Source organism: Stegodyphus dumicola, chromosome X1, assembly GCF_044657685.1.
Source record: "Stegodyphus dumicola isolate Sdum_Otavi_A_Nest chromosome X1, ASM4465768v1".
Taxonomy (NCBI): Eukaryota; Metazoa; Arthropoda; class Arachnida; order Araneae; family Eresidae; genus Stegodyphus; species Stegodyphus dumicola.
The window spans coordinates 76,735,069-76,756,604 of NC_140780.1; the positions used below are offsets into that span (position 1 = coordinate 76,735,069).

Sequence of the window (21,536 nt, forward strand, 5' to 3'; positions counted from 1 at the left end):
ACGGTGTCGTTCAATGATGTTTTCTTGGTGGTAACGGGTACCTGGAGCTCTCCATATGAAAGTCCGGCGAGAATCAGACTGCAAGCTAAACCTGGACTCGTCAGAAAACATCACACAAGTCCACTGTTGCGGTGTCTACAATGCATGCTCTCTACTCCAGCCTAACCGCAGGCGACAGTGAATTGCAGTAAGTGGAACGCATCTGACAGGTCTACGAGTATATAGACCAATCTGCCCTAAGCGTCTGTACACGGTCTGCCTTGAAATTGTCGTATAAGTGGCTGAAGAGAGCTGACGAGACAGGTCTGAAGCTGTGCTCCGATGCTTCTTTTGGCAGTAACTGCCAAATACCGGTCTTCATTCGGCTTTGTAACTCTGGGGTGACCTGTGCTGTAACGTCTAATCACATTACCATCATCTTGGAATCGTTGCCAAAGCCTGGAGATTACACTCTGGGCAATTCCAAGTTCGTCTGATACCTCCAGTTGGGTGCGCCCACATTCCAGACGGCCGATAATTCTACCACGTAAAAAATCATCCAAATGCGTCCTTTGTGTCATAACTATTCGGTTATTGCACTGAAATGCTTATAAAGCTCCTGCGAACAATTTTACTTCTTTGTCTGTATTCCTTATATATCACTCTCTTACAATCTCGTCATTGTGACGTACCATTGGTGTCATCTGGTTACTTTCTGAAATTTGCATATGATTCTTGAAGATGTGTGTAGTGATTTTACAGGTGATATATTTATTTTAGAGTTCGATTTCCGCGTGACTCCGAATTATCCTTAATTTATGGACATGAGTGTATTAAGCAGTATTTTTAAAATTATATATATTTGTTATTATATTTATGTTAGTGTTAGTTTATAATATATTATTTTTTAAACTGTATATTTAAAATAGTATGACTGAAATATAAAAAATAAAAATAAGCTCTTTTCCTGAATTTATAGCCCATTCCGTACTAGAATTTTAATTTTTGTTTTAACTAAATGAATAGCGTACTTGGATCAAAAGAAGAACTATCTTGTCAAAACATGTTAAATGCAAAGAAGCCCAATTCCTAGAACATCCAATTTATCACATTGCAAACTGGATTCGGTAAACTGTTCTTTAGTGGTTAATATATGTATTCAAGTCTTTGAATTTCCTGAATGAAATGTTATATGAGTAACATAATTTTCTGCTGCTTTTGAGGTTCAGTTTTCTAAAAAGAAAGAGCTTGCAAAAGCTAAACTTATTTGACATTCTTGCTAGAATTATGATTTAATTCAAGAAAATCGCTATAGGCTTCAACAAAGCCAGATTAAACTGTCGAAAATTTAATTCGGCAATAAATTTACTTTGATATTTCTTAATGAATTTCTGTGCGTGTAACCTGTGAAAAAAAATGACATAATTTTTTTCACCGATTGAAGTGGATATAAAATAATTATAATTTATTACCCAGATCAAACTACTGCATTATTTTTTTAATTTTTACAAACATAATCTTTTTTTTAAATTTAATTTACGTGCCATATCGGCGAAGTTTTTAAAAAATCTCGTAAGTGTTAGTTTTTGTTTGAATGAATAAATATATGGGATAATTTATTCATTCAACAACCTGTGTGATATAATAGTGGTGCATTGCCGAGATACTCGGATTCGGAGATTCAACCCTATCGAAGAGTAATATGTCGAGAGAGTCAGCAATAAGTGATGCTGAAAACATATTAAGATGCATAAATTTGCGAGAATGTAATAATCACATAGCAGATCCTTTCAGATCCTCCGTAAGATGAAAAGAGAAACTCTCAAACTGGTGTAACAGACACAGAAAATATAACTAGTATGAAACTTCAAGGGCACATTAATAACCTACATTACAAAATAGATTATATTTTGGGCAAAAGATATCAAGCAAATAAATGTCCACCAAAATATACAAATATGCTAAATCCTAAATTATACTCAAAATCCAAAATAAATATTGTACACAATAAGATACGAATTCGAAAATTATAATTAATTTACGTACATATACTAAAAATGTCCTCGAAGACAAAGAACAATGAACATCTTATCAGTGGGTGTCGGAGCGTCTTCGGCCTCTGACATTCTCCCAGCTATTATGTGAATGATATTCAGAAGTTAAAAATCAGCAAAAATGTCGTTTTCAAACAATCGCTGACGTGTTAATTTTTGGTTGGATGAATAAATATGTGGGATAATAGTGGGCGCATTACCGGGGTGTTCGGATTTGGAGATCCAACCCCCTTCGAAGAATAACATGTCGAGGGATTCAGCAATAAGTGATACTAAGAACATATTAAGATGCATAAATTTACGAAGATGTAATAATCACATAGCAGAGCATTCTAGATCCTCTGTAAGATGAAAAGAGAAACTCTCAAAGTGGTTTAACAGACACAGAAAATTTAACTAGTAAAAGGTTAGTATGAAACTTCAAGGGCACGTTAATGGCCTACATTATAAAATACAGTCGAAAAGCAAAAGATATCAAGCAAAGAAACGTCCACCAAAATATACAAAAATGCTAAATAAAAATTTATACTAAAAATCCAAAATAAATATTATGCACAATAAAATACGGATTGGAAAATTAGAATTAATTCGCGCTCGTGTTCTAAAGATTTCCTCGAAGACAGAGAATAATACGAACATCTTAACAATGGATGATTCTAACATTCTTTCAGCCATTGTGCGAATGATATCTAGAATCGAAAAATCAGCAAGCATGATGTTTACCTCTTTGATTATTTTAATGAAATCTGAGAAAGTCCCTGAGATAATTTCCGAATTGGACAGTTGCCCATAAACACATTTTTCAGGCTTGTTCTCGGTTACTGTGGATTTTACAAAATTTGTTTTATTTTTTACAGTATTTTTAACCATCAGAAATTTGACTGTTTTTTTCCTAACTGCCTTTTTAGGATTTTGCATAGCCTTTTTCTCAAGAATTGGACGACACAGGATTACTTTTCTCAACCACGCCTGGCACATGATAGAATTCAGACTTTTGAGAAGTTCTGTTTTTCAGATTCATAGGATTTTGGGGGTATTGGTTAAAATTGGCTGCTGAATAAAATTATAATTACAATATTTAAGATTTTTTATCCAGTTACTCGCATATTGTGAAGATTTATGGCCAGCTGCATAGTTCACACACATCAACAAGAGTTTACACTCTGCTGAGGAATGCAAGAAATACTGGCAGGTATGATATTGTGAGCCACCACTATTATACTGGTAGCTTTCTACAGAGACACAAAAACACAACAGCTTTTGTGTACCATAGATTCTTTCTGTTCCAGGTTCGTTAATCAACTGAGCCTGCAACAGTGACATCGGAACACGTGTTCTGAATTTAATCATATTAGAAACTTTGATTACGTTAAAACCTTTATGAATTAATTTGTGACAACAAGAGTGTCAGAGAGATATTTGCTTTAATTTGGCAAAAACACTCACGCAAGGTTTTCTAAAAGACGTCAAATTCTATTATAAATCTGCGAAACGTTCCTAGTAGGCAGGCCATTTCAGTGTGCCTTGAAAACTAATTTATTCTAAATTTGTTTTACTCCTTTGGCAACTTGCTACGTCAAACAAAACTTCTGAGAGGTTAGTTTCTGAATACTTTTGTAAGCTGTGTGATGTGTACTAGAGTGGTGTACTCAGAGATTGTTTATGTGGTGGGAAAGGGATGATGATGGATGTGCATAACTTATTGTGTATTTTTGTAATTGTATTAATTTTGATATATTCCTGAAGTACATCTTAAAGACGTCTTTTTTTTTTGTAGCTTTTCTAAAGTAAGTTTTTCATTAAATTACCGCTTTTGTGTGAAATGTTTCGTGTGGAAATACCTTTGACAGCTCATTATTAAATTTGTTATAAGCAGTATTATGTGTGTTTATAAATTTTAACTGTGTGGAAAAAAATCATGTAATTTTATTTCTTGTGTATACTAAAATATTTTAATCAGTTACGCAAAAAGTCATATAGTACTTGCAGCGTGAGTTAGGCCAGGACAATCTTTAGACTCTGTACTTACACCTTTAATTTTGTGCACAGAATTCCCATCTTTTCGAAGTATTGGTAATCAAGCAGCGTAATATTTCAGTTTTTCGTATAAGGTTCAGCAGGGCAAAAAGACAGTTTTGAATTAGTTGAATGCTACATAATCATTTTTGTGTGTGTGTGTGTTAAAAAAATTAAGGTGTTACATTTGTAAGAATCAGTTTATATCTGTCTTTTTGTTATGTAAAAACACAACGTATATAAACGGCGTTAACAACTGGAATTGTTAAATTATCAGAACTAGTAGGTATTTAGACTGTGTTTAGTTAATTATGTGAAGCTCTGATTCAGAGCACTTAAACAACTTTGTTAAACAGCGTTACGATTTTTGATTCAGCTCGATTAGTTGAGAAAAGGCAAAGAAATTTGAATCTTACCTTATGGCATCCATGTGCATAGTATGAACTTTGCTTTTAACTCTGAAAAATATTTTAATTTGCTTACTAAGTTCTTGATAAGGAAGAAACATTTTGTGTTATTTTATTGCAGTTTTTAAGTATAGACAATCTGTGCCATTGATAAAGGCCGCAAAAGCATAATTCTTACCACTTTTGTTTTTGTAGGAATAAACATTGGTATATTCTGATTATCCGCATCCTAACAAATAGGTGGCATTTCATTGGCAACTTCAACTTGGTACTGTTCTTTCCATTTAAAAAAAAAGAAAAAAATTATCACCCACCTATCAATATTTGTCATAAATCCTTAAACATTATTAACGTATCCAAATAAAACATTCTTTAGCAATTCAAAATAAAAATTTTAATAATTAAATAAGGATTAAAAGAAGTATTAGAAATTAAACACTTAACTTTTTATGAGAAATCCTTTTGTAATTTTTTGTCTTGTGTTTTTCACCCCAAGTACACAGTGATCTTTCCTTTGAAAAATCAGAGAATTGCATAAACTTCGTAGCACATACAGCCAAAACACTGCATGCTGACCATGATCACAGTCATCCAAGAACAGCTGGATGTTCAATGTATGCTTCAATATAAGGAAAGTAAAAGAGTTTATAAAGTTACTAAAATAGTTTCTTTTTTTGATAATTTTTCATTGTTTAAAAAAAAATTAGTAATCAGAAACAGAGGGCATGTCACTGTGAGAGAAATATCTTGCAATCCCATTGATTTGAGTTAGCCAAAATAATATCATTAACGAGCAACAAAGTTAGGTTGCTAGAACAAAATCATTATCTAACAGTGAAATTGTCAAATACTCACATGCACCCAATACTTAACTGTAGCTGAAATAAGAAATTGTAGGAGGGGAAAGAAATTCACAAAATTTGACAGATAAAAAAAAGCACTGCTCAGCAAAATGACAAATATGTAGTATATAATCACCATTTACTCAGTACTTGGATTGGCTGTTACATGTATACTTGAAATGCACTAAAAGTGCAAATATTTTATTGAATCTTGAAACTAGAATGCAGATGATCAGAAAATTTCTATGTATTTTGTAGCAATAACTTATAAATGATAATTGATTATATAATGAGATTTTAGCTTATTGAATTGATAAACTTGTTCTTCAACAAATTAAAAGATTAATATTTTCATTCTGTTTGTGAAATTTCTCTGTTATAATTTTTTCAGTACAACCAGAACTGCATATTTATTTACCATTATTTTCTAAATTATGTATTTGTATGATTCAATAATTTGATAATATATACTAAGGTAGATAGATGTACATGAGAAGCTATTTGTAATGTTGCTGACTTCCCTGATGAAGAAATTTAAACCCGTTGTCTGTTTTAATATTTATTTTAAAACAAGTTTTCTTGGTTAATTAAAAAGTAACATTGCAGCATTATTACCAAAGGGAAAGACAAAAGCTTTCCTAATGCGAGATATGTGTTTGCTCTGCATTTGTCAGACAAAAGCCATGTTTTTGTTTCTCTTACCAGATCAGTAACGGATATCCCCAAAGGGGATGTCCTTAACGAGTCTTTCCTTAATCACTTTCAGCCATTTCGGCAGATGCTGGGATTTGTTCCTAAGAGAAATGAGATGTAAGCTAAAAAGTAATCCAGTGCTCCACTCAAAGAAAACTTTACACAAGTACAATTATACTCACTAAACATCTGTATTCTTATTCCGCTGACGTTGCTCAAACTCAACACTCTATTTTTCCACAGGTAAAAGCATTTTTTTTTTTATATTTTCAATGTAAATTTATGTTATAAATACTTAATTTATTACACATTATTTGTATATAAAAAAATCATTCTTTTTAGTTTTGGCAGTTAATGGGTTAATCCTGTTCTTTAAAAAATACTTTTATTAATGGAAGATTATCTTTTGAGAGTAAAGATGAATTATGTTTTTCAGAAAATCAAATTAGAATGAAAGAATACATTGGTTATCAGTTATATGCATCTTTAATTGGTAGAATGTATAATTAGTCATGATTATTTTTCAATAATGAGAAATATGGCATCTATGTGACAGGTTAGAAGTGTTAATATATTTAACATGGCAATATCTTCTATTTGGAGTTACACATTTTTTTTTTCATATAAGCATTTTTAAATAGGGTACATCTCAAAGTATTTCAAAATATTTGTTTGAATATATGCTCTGTTCTTGTCAAGGAACTGAAGTCAAATATTAATGTTTCAATTCATCTATTTTTATTTGCTTAATTCCCCCCCTTCATTAGTATTCTTGAAATCATGGGCTGAGTCTTATTCAAATGAATGTGGTAATTAGAATGATAGTGATGATCTGGACTAAAGATTACTGAAACTAACAGATAGAGCATGAGTGGATAGTTATTTGTGCATTGCTCTGATTCTTAGTATGTTTTGTGTTGAGAAATGAACTGTGTTGAACTTGAGTTCGAACCATGTTGATGAGGTTGTTGATGAGTTTGAACCATGTTGATGACTACTTTTGGAAAAGGTTTACATTTTTTATCATTGGTTTTAATTTATTATTTCTTGTTCTTCTACAGCTGATTAATTGATGCGGAAATGAAATTATCCTTCCAAAGTATTGCAGTTAGTAATTTTTGGAAAGATGCTTAATAAATATAATTGCTTGTAATTTACAAATACCTTGCTAGGAATATTTAAATATGTAAACTTAAGCTGTGAATAAAAGACCAAACCTTAATGTCTGCTTTTAGACTAAAATTCATGTTATTCATTAGTGTATTAAATACTGGAGCTCTGATTTGGGATTAATGCACCCTGGTTCATCCCAAATTCATACATTCACAGAGATCTTCAAATTGATACTATACAAAATTATATCAAAAAACTTGCAGTACATTTTTTCCTTTCTGTACTATTACATCCAAACAGTTGTATCAGTTCTTTGCGATGCTCACCTTTTCCTAGAGAAAAACACAAATATCCTTTGGATATTCTTACCTAACATTTTGTTAATTATTTGAAGTACTTACTACCTTACTGATCCAACTTTTTTCACATTGCTTTGTCTATTTTCATTCATTACATCTTTCTTCACCGATTGATGGTGGCTAAGTGAAATATCTCATTCTACCATCTCAATTCTTCTTATCATCCTTTTGTTGTTTCAGACATTCTTTTACCTGATGCAGAGTAAAAGTGCGTTGTCACTCTCTTTCCATTCGACACAAGTCAAATTTTAAGATCCTTTTTGGTGTGAACAAAATAAAGACATCTTTACTGGGAAGGAGGGATTGACTTCATATTAGAATACCAATAGCCAAGTGGATGAGCTGATTGAGCATTGGTAGTTCATCCTTTGTTCAGATTCTTGAAACTGAATGGGCAGACTGATGAGAGATTTCTGTCTTTACCTACGGCTGAGGTATCTATACTATGACAGATAACCCTCTGTTCTTGTGAACAAATAAAACATTTTTTTAAAAAAATGATAAAATAAAGATTGTTAAAAAATGTTGAACCACTTTTCCAGTGGCGTAGCTAGGGTGGGGTAAGGGGGGACATCTGACCCCAAGTGCAGCATCCAAGGGGTGCCAAATTGATGCTACAAAATTTTATAATGAAATGTTTTCCATTCTTGGCACACAGAAAGGGGCACAAATTCTTCAGTTGTCCCCGGGTGCTGGAAACTCTAGCTACGCCCCTGCACTTTTCCTTCCGAGCTAATTTTAGCTTTAAATGTGTGTATAGTTATTAGTAGTCTTATTCATCCGAGCAGCATTATTACATGCACGAGATTTTTAGTAAATACTAATCGTTAAAGAAAGGATTGTCATTTGATACTTTTCATTGAAATTAATTTACAGGTATTTGAAATTAATTTACAGGTAAATTAATTTACAGGTATTTTAAGTGCTTTCTTCATTTCAGAAGCATATAAAAGTTGCATTTCACACCGTTGTATTCTATGTAGCCAAGAGTCACTTTAAATCTTTTAGCTCTGTTTTGGACTTGTTCATATGATAAACTGTGAAAGTGAAGATAGAAATGCATAAATAATAGTGAAATAATTCCTCGTCACATTAAATGATTGGACAGTTAAAGATTGATCTCTACTGTACAGTACCCCTTAGTTTCTGAAAAAATCGTGAAGTGGTATTGGTTGTTCGTGAAATTTGGAAGTGCGCTGCGTGAAATAGGTTTTTTGGTAACCCCCATGTTGATAATGTTGGCGAAACTAGTCTTGGGGTTTTTTTTTAAATAGTTTTTATTAAAAACGGGTTATCTCTGTGAATATTGCCAAACGTGTTGTGATAAATTTAGATTTTGGCTAATTTTTTTAATAATAGTAACCCTTTATATGGACTCGGGTTTTTGGTTCTTACCCTTCTTTTCAGTTGCTGTGTTTGTTTGCATGGTATGGTCTTGGATTTTGAACTTGCTATAATTTTCTGTAGGTATCATCATTTGAGTATGTTTGAGGTGGGTAAGAGAATGAATGTTGATTAACAGCGGATGAGCCGAAACAACAAAAAATTTAATTGAATTCTTACGTAGGGGATGGAGGAGATGGTGGTGGGGAAGCGTGAACATATGCACGTGAAAAAAAGGTGTTAAAAAATTGAAGTTTCATTTGTTTATTGTCTCTGTGTGCTAATTTTTGTTAAAAGATTGGTAAAAGTATAGTTTAGGGTAGCCCTTGGCGATTTTTAGCGGTACATGGATACCGATTTTGTGCAATTCTTTGACTCGTTATTTTGGCTTGCGAAGTGGCGATTTTTGCTAACCCAAAATAACAAGACAAACAATTGCACAAACTCGGTATCCATTTACACATCGACTTATTTTCACTTTTAAAAAAAAAAAAAAAACCTGAATTGCACAAAAATAGCATTGCGCACCCCTTTGACTTTGTCCATGTAACACGTCGACCTATTTTCACTTTAAAAAAATCCCCGAATTGCACAAAAATGGCATTGCACACTCTTTTAACTTTATCCATGGTACATGTCGACCTACTTTCACTTAAAAAGTCAAAGGGGCACCAAATTCTACAATATAGGCAAACAAAAAACACATAATCTCAATAAAATACATTTTAAACCAAACAATAAAATAACATAAAAAAGGAAAAACGTCATACATTTAAGCACGACCAAAAGCAAATATTCACTTACCATGATTTTCGAGTTCGCTTCGTACACCCAGAGCCACGTAAAAATCAAAATATCAATCATACTCAAATGACTTTTTTCAAACCAGGTACTCTTTCTGATCGAACGCTTCACATAGTGATCATCTGAACCTTTTTTCCTACAAACCCATTCAAATCCATCTAAACGGTTTTTACGTTCGACTAGACGCATATCTTTCCTACATACAGGACACTTATAATGGCTACTAAGTAAACCTTCATTTACAGACCAGTCAATTAATGCTCTTTTCCCCTTTCACTCCAAATCGTACAAAAACTTCAAATTAATCTTACTACATCCGGCCATTCTACCATCTAAAGAATCAAACCAACACACACCACAAAAACACTTACAAAACATCCCATGATTCAAAATTTCCCAGAATAATGCACCCGATTACATCACAATAGGGTTTTCATAACATAAAACTACTCAGGCTACCACAAATGAAACAACAACTTGGCGATAACTTTGCAATAATACATGAGGTACCTTAAAGTCTACTCTACCCAAAAGATTTGTTGTTGGATGTTTTTATGTTAGGAAATACGAGGGCCATCCAGGAAGTAGATTACGTTTCCGTCTGTGTCCGCTAGGGGCGGGGCTAGCGCGGCCATCTTGGGGTCAGAGCGTTGCGCAGCTCAGTCTGCATCTAGCCGTGCTAGTGAGAGGTTCGTGCTGTGCTCCGTTCAGATACTGTGACGGTTTGAAATGTCTGCGTTAATTGAAAATCCCGCGAGCTGCGAGGTGCGCTCAGTAATAAGGTTTCTGACTGCAAAAAACTGTAAACCGATAGAAATCTATCGGCAGCTTCGTGAAGTGTATGGGGACAACATTATCACTGAAGGTGGAGTGCGTCAGTGGGTCATAAGATTTCAAAATGGCCGAACCAATGTTCACGACGAAGATCGAAGTGGGAGACCCAGCATAGTGACCGCCGAACTTCTCGAAAAAGTCGATGCTAAAGTCCGTGAAAATCGAAATTTCACAATAACGGAACTTTCTTTGAGTTTTCCACAAATTTCGCGAAGTTTGTTGCACGAAATCATCAGCGAAAAGCTTGGTTACCACAAGTTTTGTGCAAGATGGATTCCAAAAATCTTGACAGAGGACCACAAAAATCAGCGAATGGCTGCAGCGTTGAACTTTTTGGACGCTTACCATAAGGATGGTGACTCTTTACTCGATCGCATCGTTACTGGTGACGAAACATGGGTGAAACATGTGAACTGTGAAACGAAATTGCAATCAATGCAGTGGGGGCACACAAGTTCTCCCCAAAAACCCAAGAAATGCATGCAAACAATGTCGGCAAGGAAGATGATGGCGACTGTTTTTTGGGACAGAAAAGGTGTAATTTTGGTGGACTTCCTGGAAAGAGGCACTACAATAAACTCTCAAAGGTATTGCCAAACTCTCCAAAAACTCAGAAGAGCAATTCAAAACAAGCGCAGAGGAATGTTGAGCTCTAAGATCTTGTTGATTCACGACAACGCCCGGCCCCACACGGCAAATGTCACTCGTAAAGTTCTTGAATCTTTTAAGTGGGAGTTGTTTCCTCATCCGCCGTACAGTCCCGACCTGGCACCGAGCGACTTCCACCTATTCCCAGCAATGAAGAAGTGGCTGGCTATGCAGCGTTTTGATGACGACGCACAGCTGCAAGAAGAGGTAACGAAGTGGTTGAAGGCGCAGGCGGCCGAATTTTTCGACGAAGGAATTTCCAAGCTCGTACATCGCTACGATAAATGCCTTAATTTGTATGGTGACTATGTAGAAAAGTAGTATTTGAGTGTGGCTTTCATCTGTATATAATAAAATTTGTTTCCTATACTTTGTTTATTTTTTTATTCCAAAACGTAATCTACTTTCTGGATAGCCCTCGTATGTATTTTTGGTTATTAGTCCAAAGGGGCTATTTCCGTGAAGGACTATTGTTTACGTTTTGTGATGTTGCGTTGAATCACGGCTGATCTTTAGAATATGGTAACTGGTAGTTTGGCGACATTTTGGAGGCGATAAAGGTTACTACCTGGGACTTTGGTAATAATGTGAGCAGTACTCAGTTCCGATTACGCATTATTTTGTGTGAGGGAAATGAGAGATCATGGGATATGTCATGTGATATTAATGGATGAATTACGGTTCTTTAATCGGAAAAGGGGGGAAATCTGGAAAAAATCTGGAAATTTTGTATTTGGCTTTATTCTGTGTTGTGTGAAACAGTGTTCGTTAATTTTTAGATCCCATGGCCCTAACTAAAGTGAATTCGGAATGGGTATTTAGTGGGATTGAAAAAGCTAGTAATAAGTGTTTCTTTAAGGTTGTGCGAGATAAAAGTAAAGATGTTTTGTTAAGTTATTTATTTTACCTGGTACATTGGTGTGAACCATAAGTATGATTTTAAAGATCCTGAAACAGAAATAAGAAAAGTTTATCGGACACGTAATCAAGATTCTGAAGAAGAATAGGTAAGTTAGTATTTTTAATTATTTGAGGATATTATTTTTATGCATTGTTCTAAATGTAAGGTGGAAGTAAAGTAATTTGCGTAAACGTACATGGAAATAATTTAAATATTTGACACTAAGTATTTGTAACCATTTGTAATGTTTGCTGTATGAATTAGTTAGTGTCGTTTGTAATATAATAGATAATGTAGAGGTAAAAGTTTTTGGATATTTTATACGGGGAAATGTTCATATTTGGAAAGGGTATATACTTTTTCGCGATCAGGTAATTTCATATATGTTCTTTTTACCGGGTTTAAAGATTCAGAAAATTGTTATGCATTTTCGTGAAATTTTTCTAGTTTATGAGAAAAAAGCAGTGTACATGGATATAGTGAAGAGTGTGCGCAATGCCATTTTTGTGCAATTCTGGGATGTTTTTTTAAGTAAAAATAAGTCGACGTGTACATGGTTTAGTGATATTTTAATTAAATGATAGTTATTTTGTGAATTTTATGTTTGTAGGAATTTGGTATACGTTTAAGTTGAAGTAAACGTGCATGGAAATAATTTAAATATTTGACATTAAGTATTTGTTATGCTTGCGGTATGAATTCGTTGGTGACGTGTATAATATAATAGATGATTTAGAGGTAAAAGTTTTTGGATATTTTATTTATTTTATATGTGGAAATGTTCATATTTGGAAAGGGTATATACTTTTTCGCGATCAGGTAATTTCATATATGTTCTTTTTACCGGGTTTAAAGATTGAGAAAATTGTCATGTATTTTCGTGAAAGTTTTCTAATTTATGAGAAAAAAGCAGTGTACATGAATATAGTGAAGAGTATGCGCAATGCCATTTTTGTGTAATTCTGGGATTTTTTTTAAGTAAAAATAAGTCGGCGTGTACATGGTTTATGTGTATGTGTTATTTTGAAAAACGCGTAAGGAGTATGGTATTGTGCACTTTTTCCCAATTTTGCAGTGAATATTTGTCATGATTAAGCAGTTTTGTTAGATAAAATTTCTAGCATAAGTGTAATTCGGCTAGTAGATTGTTGGAAAAAGTGTTCAGTAGATAAAAAGAAAAGAAACATGTCTTTACTTTGTGAGGACAAAATGGCGGCGGGGAAAAAAAAATAGAGGGTTGCTGTAGGAGAGTTGGTCGCCAAAAAATTGCCAAGTTACCATAATGTAAAGATCAACCTGAATCACTAACGCAACAACATCTGGTGGCAACAGTTTGAAAAGTGAAATGGGCATGTGGAAGACCAAATTTGGAATTTGTTTTATTATTGATTTCATGTTTTGTAAAACTTTAACAAATTTTTTATTAACAAACTCGAGGATTTCAAAGCGAGCGATGGCAATGTTGTACAGAGAAAACATTTTTATCTCCAGCGTGTGAGACTGTGTATCGGAAATTCTAAAGATATGCTCAATTTAAAATTATTTTGCGATATTGCTGTTGAACTGAAGTGCGAAGAACATGATATTTAATAAGTAAAGGTAACACACAAAATGTTTAAAAAAGCCCCTTTGAACGTAATTTAAAATCTGAAACCTTTCAGATTTTTTTGATTTGTTTTTATTTTATTTTATTACTCTCTGTGTATTTTTGGTTATTTGTTCATCTCTGTGTGTTAAGACAGCGAAGAATTTTTTCTGGTTAACATGCTAGTTTTTATTTTGTTTTAGGTTCCTGAAAGTGAAAATAGATCAATGTGTACATGGTCAAAGTTAACGCAGTGTGCAATGCCTAGTTTGTGCAATTTTCTGATATTTTTTTTAAAGTTAAATAGGTCGATGTGTACACGGACACCGAGTTTGTATAAGTCTTTGAATTCTTGTTTTGGTTTTGTGTAGCAGGCGGAAGGATCAGTACCATTTTGAAATTGGTGCTGATCCTTGGCGTTAAAAAAAGAGACAATTCGCCAAGGGGTGCCAAAGAGTAAATTTTAACCCAATTAAATATGCTCAAATGTGGCATAATAGAGGAAGCCCGAAAATTTGGTCATATTATTAAAAATTCCTGTGTAATTCCATGTGCCTAAATCTAATAAGCGTAAAATCATCTTGAAAGGGAAATCATGTGGAATGTTACCAAACGAAAAGAAATGATTGGGCAGTTTCAGCAACTGTTCCAAGTGATATCCTTTTGAACTTTCAGAATGGTGGCTAATGATGTGAATATCCAAAAAGAGAGAATTTATTCTCTCTGATTATCCGTGCACCCCTCCCCTCCTGAAAAGTATTCATGGGGCACTGCACTATGCCACCAAAATAAGGCAACCCATGACATCATCAAAATGTATTTAATGTGACAACCTAGGTATGCATGCCCAGGCAACAGACAAGAATTGATTTCCACCTTCAAACTGTCAGTTTTCTGATTTTTTTTTTTCTTTCATTTTGTTACTTATTTTTTTCCTTTTAAGGAATAATGGGGCTGTGGAGTTTGCTGGCTCATGCAAAAGTAAGCATTGTATGGCTTTTGTTCAGTAATACAAAATGTAAAATTTTCATTCCATGAAGTTGTACTTCGTAGAAGATCAGATTTTATGGACTGAAATTTTTGTAGTTCTCTTATTTTTTTCAATAATCTCATTAGGGTATCTGGAGTGTTAGAGAAATAAAAACACATTTGTACTTCAATTTGTATTAAAGTTCAATGAAATATCTATGTAGGCTGTTTTTAAGTAAGCCCCCTTTTTTTTTAAATAACGATAATATTTTATTTAAAAAAACCTTTATTTTAGGAATTGTAGATACTTTTGCCTATTTTTCTACACAGCTACCTAGTTTATTAATGCACTTGTCATACCTTAAAAGTAAGTTTTGAAAACCCTCTTCAGAGAAGTCTCCCGCTTGCTCCTACAGCCAAGTGTTCACAGCCACTTTCACTTCTTCGTTGTAGCGCTTCCTGCCAAAATGGTGTTTGAGGTACTGGAAAAGGTGGAAATTGCTGGAAGCAAGGTCGGGCCATATGATGCATGGTCCGAAAGATTTGATTAAATCATCCCGAGTTGTTTAAGAAGTGCGAGGCCTTGTGTTGTCGTGGAGGAGCAAAATTACTTTTGACAGCATGCTGCACCGTTGTTTCACAATGCTCTTTGGAGCTTCTGTAGAGCTGTGCATTTGGCACCTGAGTTGATAGTCGTTGTGGCATAAAGTCCACCAGCAAAACACCATGCTGATTCCAGAACACTGTTGCCATAATCTTGCACTTTGACAGCGTTTTTTTGGCTTTGACCTTGATCTGAGAAGATGTGTGTTGCCATTCCATCAACTGTTGCTTGGATTCAAGAGTGACATGGGATACCGATGTTTCATCTCCAGTAACAATTTGACTCAACATGTCATCCCCTTCTTCCCCGTAAAGAATCAAAAAGTCCAATGAACTGGCAAACCTCTTCTCTTTGTGTTCCGCTGTGAGGAGTTTGGGCCAAGAACACAATTTCTTAAAGTTTAGGTTTTCAGTCACAATTTTGTACACCAACGACCGAGAAACATGGGAAATTCCAATGAAAGAGTAGTTATCGTGAATTTGCTGTTCTCACGAATTTTTCTTTCAGCTGCATGCACCAAATCATCAGTGATTACAGAGGGCTGGCCTGAGAATTCTTCATTGTGGACATTTGTACGCCCATCTTTAAACTCCCTGACTAATTTTCGGACTTTATTATCACTCATCAGTGCCATAAACTTCTGTTATCTGGTGATGAATGTCTGCAGCCTACATGTTTCTTGCACTCAAAAAACTGATAACAGATCATATCTCGTATGTGGCAGGTGATTCAATCACCTTAAACATTTTAAAGATGCACAGCAAAGCTTACACGACTGTTACAGAGTTGAAACTGGCACGAGTCTGTTTGCAAAGGATGCTGGTCAATGGCACAGCGACTCATTGCGGTGAACTAGGGAACTGTACACGCCAATCGACCTTACTTAAAAAACAGCTCTCGTAATAACAGTAACAGATCTACTCATATCAAGTAATACTGCCTTCAACTTCATCAGCAGTGGGTGTATAATTTCTGTAATGGATTCAGTACATGCTGTGAGTGGAAAGTAGACACAAACGTTCGTTATTGCATTTATTAGGCTGTGAGAAGAACAAGTTCATAGAATAGATATACAGGTAGTTCGGTGCTCGCAGGCACCCTCTTGCAGAGAACAAAATCAAAATTTACATAAGGCACCAACATGCCGCCCACCTTGAAATACTATTTGAACATTCAGTGGTTAAAATTCAGTAAATTTAAAACACAATATAATATTAAAATCATGATATAATACTTAAGTTATATTACATGAATTAAAACTCAAATTGGTAATGGACATAATTTTGTAATATTTCTTTTGACCATGCCATCTGAAGTCTTAATAGTCACAACCCTAACAATGTTATCAAGACCAGGATGTAACTGAGTAATTCTACCCATTTTCCATTTAGTTGGAGGTAAGTTATCCTCCTTTATGAGACACAGATCATTAACTTGCAGATTTTTAGTTGGCAAAAGCCATTTTGGTCTTTGTTGTAATCAACACAGATATTCTTGTGCCAATGCTTCCAAAATTGGTGAACCATTTTTTGAATATGTTGTCATCTAGTGAGATGGGAAACTTCAATGTAATTTGGTTCAGGAATGCTTATTAATGATCTACCAATAAGAAAATGACCAGGCGTCAATGCTGATAAGTCATTTGGATCATTAGATAAACTTGTTAAATGTCGCGAGTTAAGACAAGCTTCTATTTGTGTGAAAAATGTTTCAAATTCTTCATACGTCAAATTTACCTCGCCAACTACTCGTTTTAAATGGTATTTTGTTGATTTTATGCCAGCTTCCCAGAGTCCACCAATATGTGGCACACCTGGAATGTTTAGATGCCATTTAATGCCATTATCAACCAAATATCTACTAACGTTTTGGTTATAAGTTGCAGATCTAGCAAGCCTTTCAAATTCCATGAGTTTGTGTTTTGCTCCAACAAAATTGGAACCACAATCACTATATAAATATCACTGCTTTTGCATCTGCGGAAAATGAACCTCTTAAGACCTGAAAGATCAGTCACTAATTCTAAGTGAATAGCTCTTGTTGTAAAACAAACAAATAGACCTATATATGCCTTGAATGACATAGAGCCACGACCCTTATTTGCTTTAATTTGAAAAGGGCCTGCGTAATCCACTCCACAGCGCAAAAACGGGGAGCAGGGGAAACGCGACTAGAGGGCAAATCACTCATCGATTGATTAGTGACAGGTGCTCTAATTTTGCAACACTTTATACATTTCCCAACTAAATCTCTGATAACAGCTTTACCACTTATGATCCAATATTGTTCTTGAATGCAAGATTGCATCAGTTGTGGACTTGCATGCAAAAGTATTTCATGGTAATGTCTGACAATGAGATAAGTTAAAATGTGCCTCTTTGGAAGCAAAATTGGATGCCTAAAGTCATATGCAAGGTTTGCATGTCGCAAGCGACCGCCCACCCTGAGAATACCTGAATTATCTAAAAATGGATTTAAAGATAAAATTTTGCTTGTACAAGATAATGATTGATTTCTGCTTAAAGTGTTAATTTCATTCTTAAATTCAACATATTGCATTAATTTAATTAACACATGCATAGCTTTAGTTAATTCACTAGTTTTTAAAAATCCATTTACCTTATATTCTGAATTTCTACAGTTATTTACAAATCTCAGACATAATGCTATAACATGTTTAAGTTTGGTGAGAGAAGAATATTTATAAAATAAATCATGAGTGTCTGTCAGGTGACTGGCAGCAGTTGTTGACTGTAAAGCACATCTTTGCTCTGGAATAGAATCATTCAGCAGTGGTGCAGATAATGCTGGCTGAAAAGGAAATAAATTATACAATAAATCTGGACCACATAGTCACAATGAAGTAACCAGTGCAGATGATGACACACCACGAGTTGCAAGATCAGCAGGATTAGTATTCCCACACACATGATGCCACTGGACAGGAGAAGATAAAGTCTGGATTTTTGCTACTCTGTTGGCAATGAAGGTCTTCCATCGGCTTGCATGAGATCCTATCCAGGCTAATACAACAATGGAATCAGTATGAAAATAAGCTTGTGATATAGGAGTATTTAAAGCTCTACAGGTGAAATCCATTAATTTAGTCAACAGGAATGCTCCACAAAGTTCCAATCGGGAAAGTGATATGGTTTCTAATGGTGCAACTCTTGTCTTGGCTATTACCAACTGAACATTGATTTATCCAGTATCTAACACAGAACGATAATAAATTGCAGCAGCATAGGCCTTCTCTGAGGCGTCACAAAACCCGTGCAGTTGAAACTGGTTATCTGATTCAACCAACAAGGATCGTGAAATTTTGATACTTTTAATAAATAAAATCTCTTCTGTAAGTTGTTTCCATTCACATTCAATATCTTAAGGAACCTTTTCATCCCACTGCAATTGATGTTTCCACAATCTTTGCATGATCAGTTTATAGCAAACCGTGATCGGTGCCAAGCATCCAAGAGGGTCAAAAGTCTTCGCGATTATTGAAAGTAATGTTCGTTTGGTTAAGACTTCAGGATATGATGAATTGACTTTGAATAAAAACATATCTGAAGCTGGATGCCACAGGATACCTAACATTTTTACAGTATCATCATTGTTTATGTTTAAAGAAACATTTGATAAGCACAAATCTGGATGACTTCAAGACTTCTTTGCTGTTAGAAGCCCATTTTCTTAGAACAAATCTTGCACGTGACAACATCTGATTCAATTGCATTTGTAATTCTATAGCTTCAGTAACTGAACTATCTTCGGACATCAAATCAGCAATGTAGAAGTCCCTAAGGCATGTCTTGGAAGCCAAAAGAAAATTAGTTGCTTCATCTATTGCTAACTGCTGTAAACATTTTACCGCAAGGTACGGTGCTGATGCAGTACCATAAGCAATCCTAGTTAATCGAAAATCCTGAATTGGTTTATAAGGTGAATCGTGCCAGACTATTCTTTGAAAGTCTACATCCAGTATAATTTGTCTGTACATTTTCTATATGTCTGTAGTTATAGCTATTCTGTGAATTCTGAAAAGCGAATAATTAATGTTGTCAGATCAGTCTGTAACTGTGGACCAACCATCAATTTCTCATTAAGAGACATACCGCTAGAAGATTTTGCAGAACCATCAAATACGACTCGAAATGTATCACCATTTTTATCCGGAACTGAATGGTGCGGAAGTTAAAAACTAGAATTAACTGGAACATCAATTTCATTTTCTGGAATCAATTCCATATGACCAAGTCGTTGGTAATCCTCCATAAATTTGTGATATTGACTGGAAAGAGATTTATCTTAATAAATTGACGTTCAGTGCTTTGTAAACAATGTAGAGCAACATCCCTTAATGACCCAAGTTCATTGCTAGATCTGCGAAATGGAAACTTAATAACAAATCTACCTGTTGAATCACGAGAAAAATTCCGCTTGAAATGATTTTCACACTCAATTTCTTCCTCTGTGTAATGCTTTATCTCCGAAATTTCTTCCAATTTCCAAAATTTTTCAAGCTGGAACTGAACATTGGTACAACTAGCATGATTAGATACAATTGTTTGTGATACACTTTTAGTCTTTCCGATAATGACCCAGCCGAATATTGATTCCAAGGCTGTTAACGAATCACCCAGAACAGTTAAATGCCCATGAAGCATTATCTCGCCAAATACATCTGCGCCTAAAAGAATATCTATTGGGCCAGGCTGGAAGCAATTTGTATCTGCCAACCACAAGTGTTTGAAAGATGTCAAAACGGATCTGTCAACTTGATATTCAGGAAGGCCACACGTGATCTTGGGTATAATTAATGCATTAACCAAAATGCTTGCGTTTTTATAAAATGGAAATGTTACTTGTAATTGAACTGAACCTGAATCCTTTCCAATTTTTGCGAGCTCAGGCCATTTACACTTATGTTTGCACTAGTACGCTTTAGCTGCAGTAAATTTACACAGTGCTCCCGAATAAATGAGCCCTGGCTACCTGAATCAATTAGCATCCTGCATTTTTGTAAATCTCCATTAATATCTTTAACATAAACAACTGCAGTAGGCAATAAAACTGCCTGTGTGACGGGCACTGTGGCATTATTGCTACTAATAGCAGAAGTTCCATGTTCCATGGGTATATGACATTTTTCATCATTTGAATTTTTCGAACATAACACTGTATTAGGTGGCTTTGAACAAGATTTACACATACTTGCATGACATTTAAAAATGGGATGCGTTTTACTATCTTTCAAACAATTAGCACATAATTTATTCCTTTTAATAATATCCCATTTTTCTGTGATAGGGGGTTGTAAAAAACTATCGCATTTAAATAACTGAGAATGAGAATTACTCTTACAATGAATGCATACATTAGCCACAAGTTGGGATGAAAAAGCGTATCTGCTACCTGAACTGCGAGTTTTAATTTCAGAAGGCAAAACTGCGTTCTCCCTCTGGCACTTTGCCAAAGAGGCAATAGCATTCGCTCTGTTTAAAATAAAATGCCTGAATTCACCGAAAGCAGAAATTTTTTTGTTCGAATGCTCTATCGTCCACTCTTTTAGTGTTTCATGATCAAGTTTTCTTTTTAACAGAAAAATAATCATAGTACAGTCAAAAGTCGTTAATCCGGACTTGTCGGGACTTCGGCGATTCCGGATTATAGATCATCAGTTTAAATCTGGTAAGAAGGCATGCAGAAATTATAAAATTAAAAATATGAAACCGTAATTTATGAAATAAAAATCAATTATGATCTAAAGGGTATCAAAATTTACAAACAAAAAGCTTAATATTTATTTGTTTACTTTATTAAACATTTCTTTCAATGCAAGTTGTTTAAGTTGCTTCGTTTTTTATGCTAATACTTTCTCTTTAATTCTTTCTTCTATAAACAGACATAATTTCTTGTTCAGTTACAAAGTTCCACTGTTCAAATCCTGTAATTGCTGTGCCGAGAATACCGACTAACTTGTCAATCGAAATTGTTTCGTTTTCACTAACCTCTCTGTCACTTTCTTCATGCCTTTATCCATTTTTTTGCAGCAATTCCACTTTTTGTATGATGGACATCGAAACATGCTTTCGCTTTGTAGATCCTTTGGCAGCTGCAGAATCGGAAACTCTTTTTGATATAATCAAAAGTTCAAGCTTACTTTCTATAAATTGCTCTAACAGTCTGCAAAAAATAATAAGCTGGATTCAATTAGAAGATTAAGGAACAACACAATCTGCAACATTAACTGAAATAGCTAATTAGATAATTTTAGCCTAGCTTATACCGTCCGTTATACGTTAAACATGCATGCATAAACGTATTATGCGCATGCGTAAAGGTATT

General features: G+C 34.5%; 1 protein-coding gene across 1 annotated transcript in view; it reads left to right on the plus strand.

Annotated features, from left to right (window-relative positions):
• Nucleotides 1–3,636: 3,636 nt before the first annotated feature.
• Nucleotides 3,637–21,536, plus strand: part of LOC118198852 (beta-1,4-N-acetylgalactosaminyltransferase bre-4-like) — a 49,465-nt gene continuing 31,565 nt past the window's right edge. The window contains exon 1 of the mRNA XM_085807981.1: nt 3,637–3,820. The gene's annotated coding sequence lies outside the window, so the exon portion shown is untranslated. The remainder of the gene's footprint in view (nt 3,821–21,536) is intronic.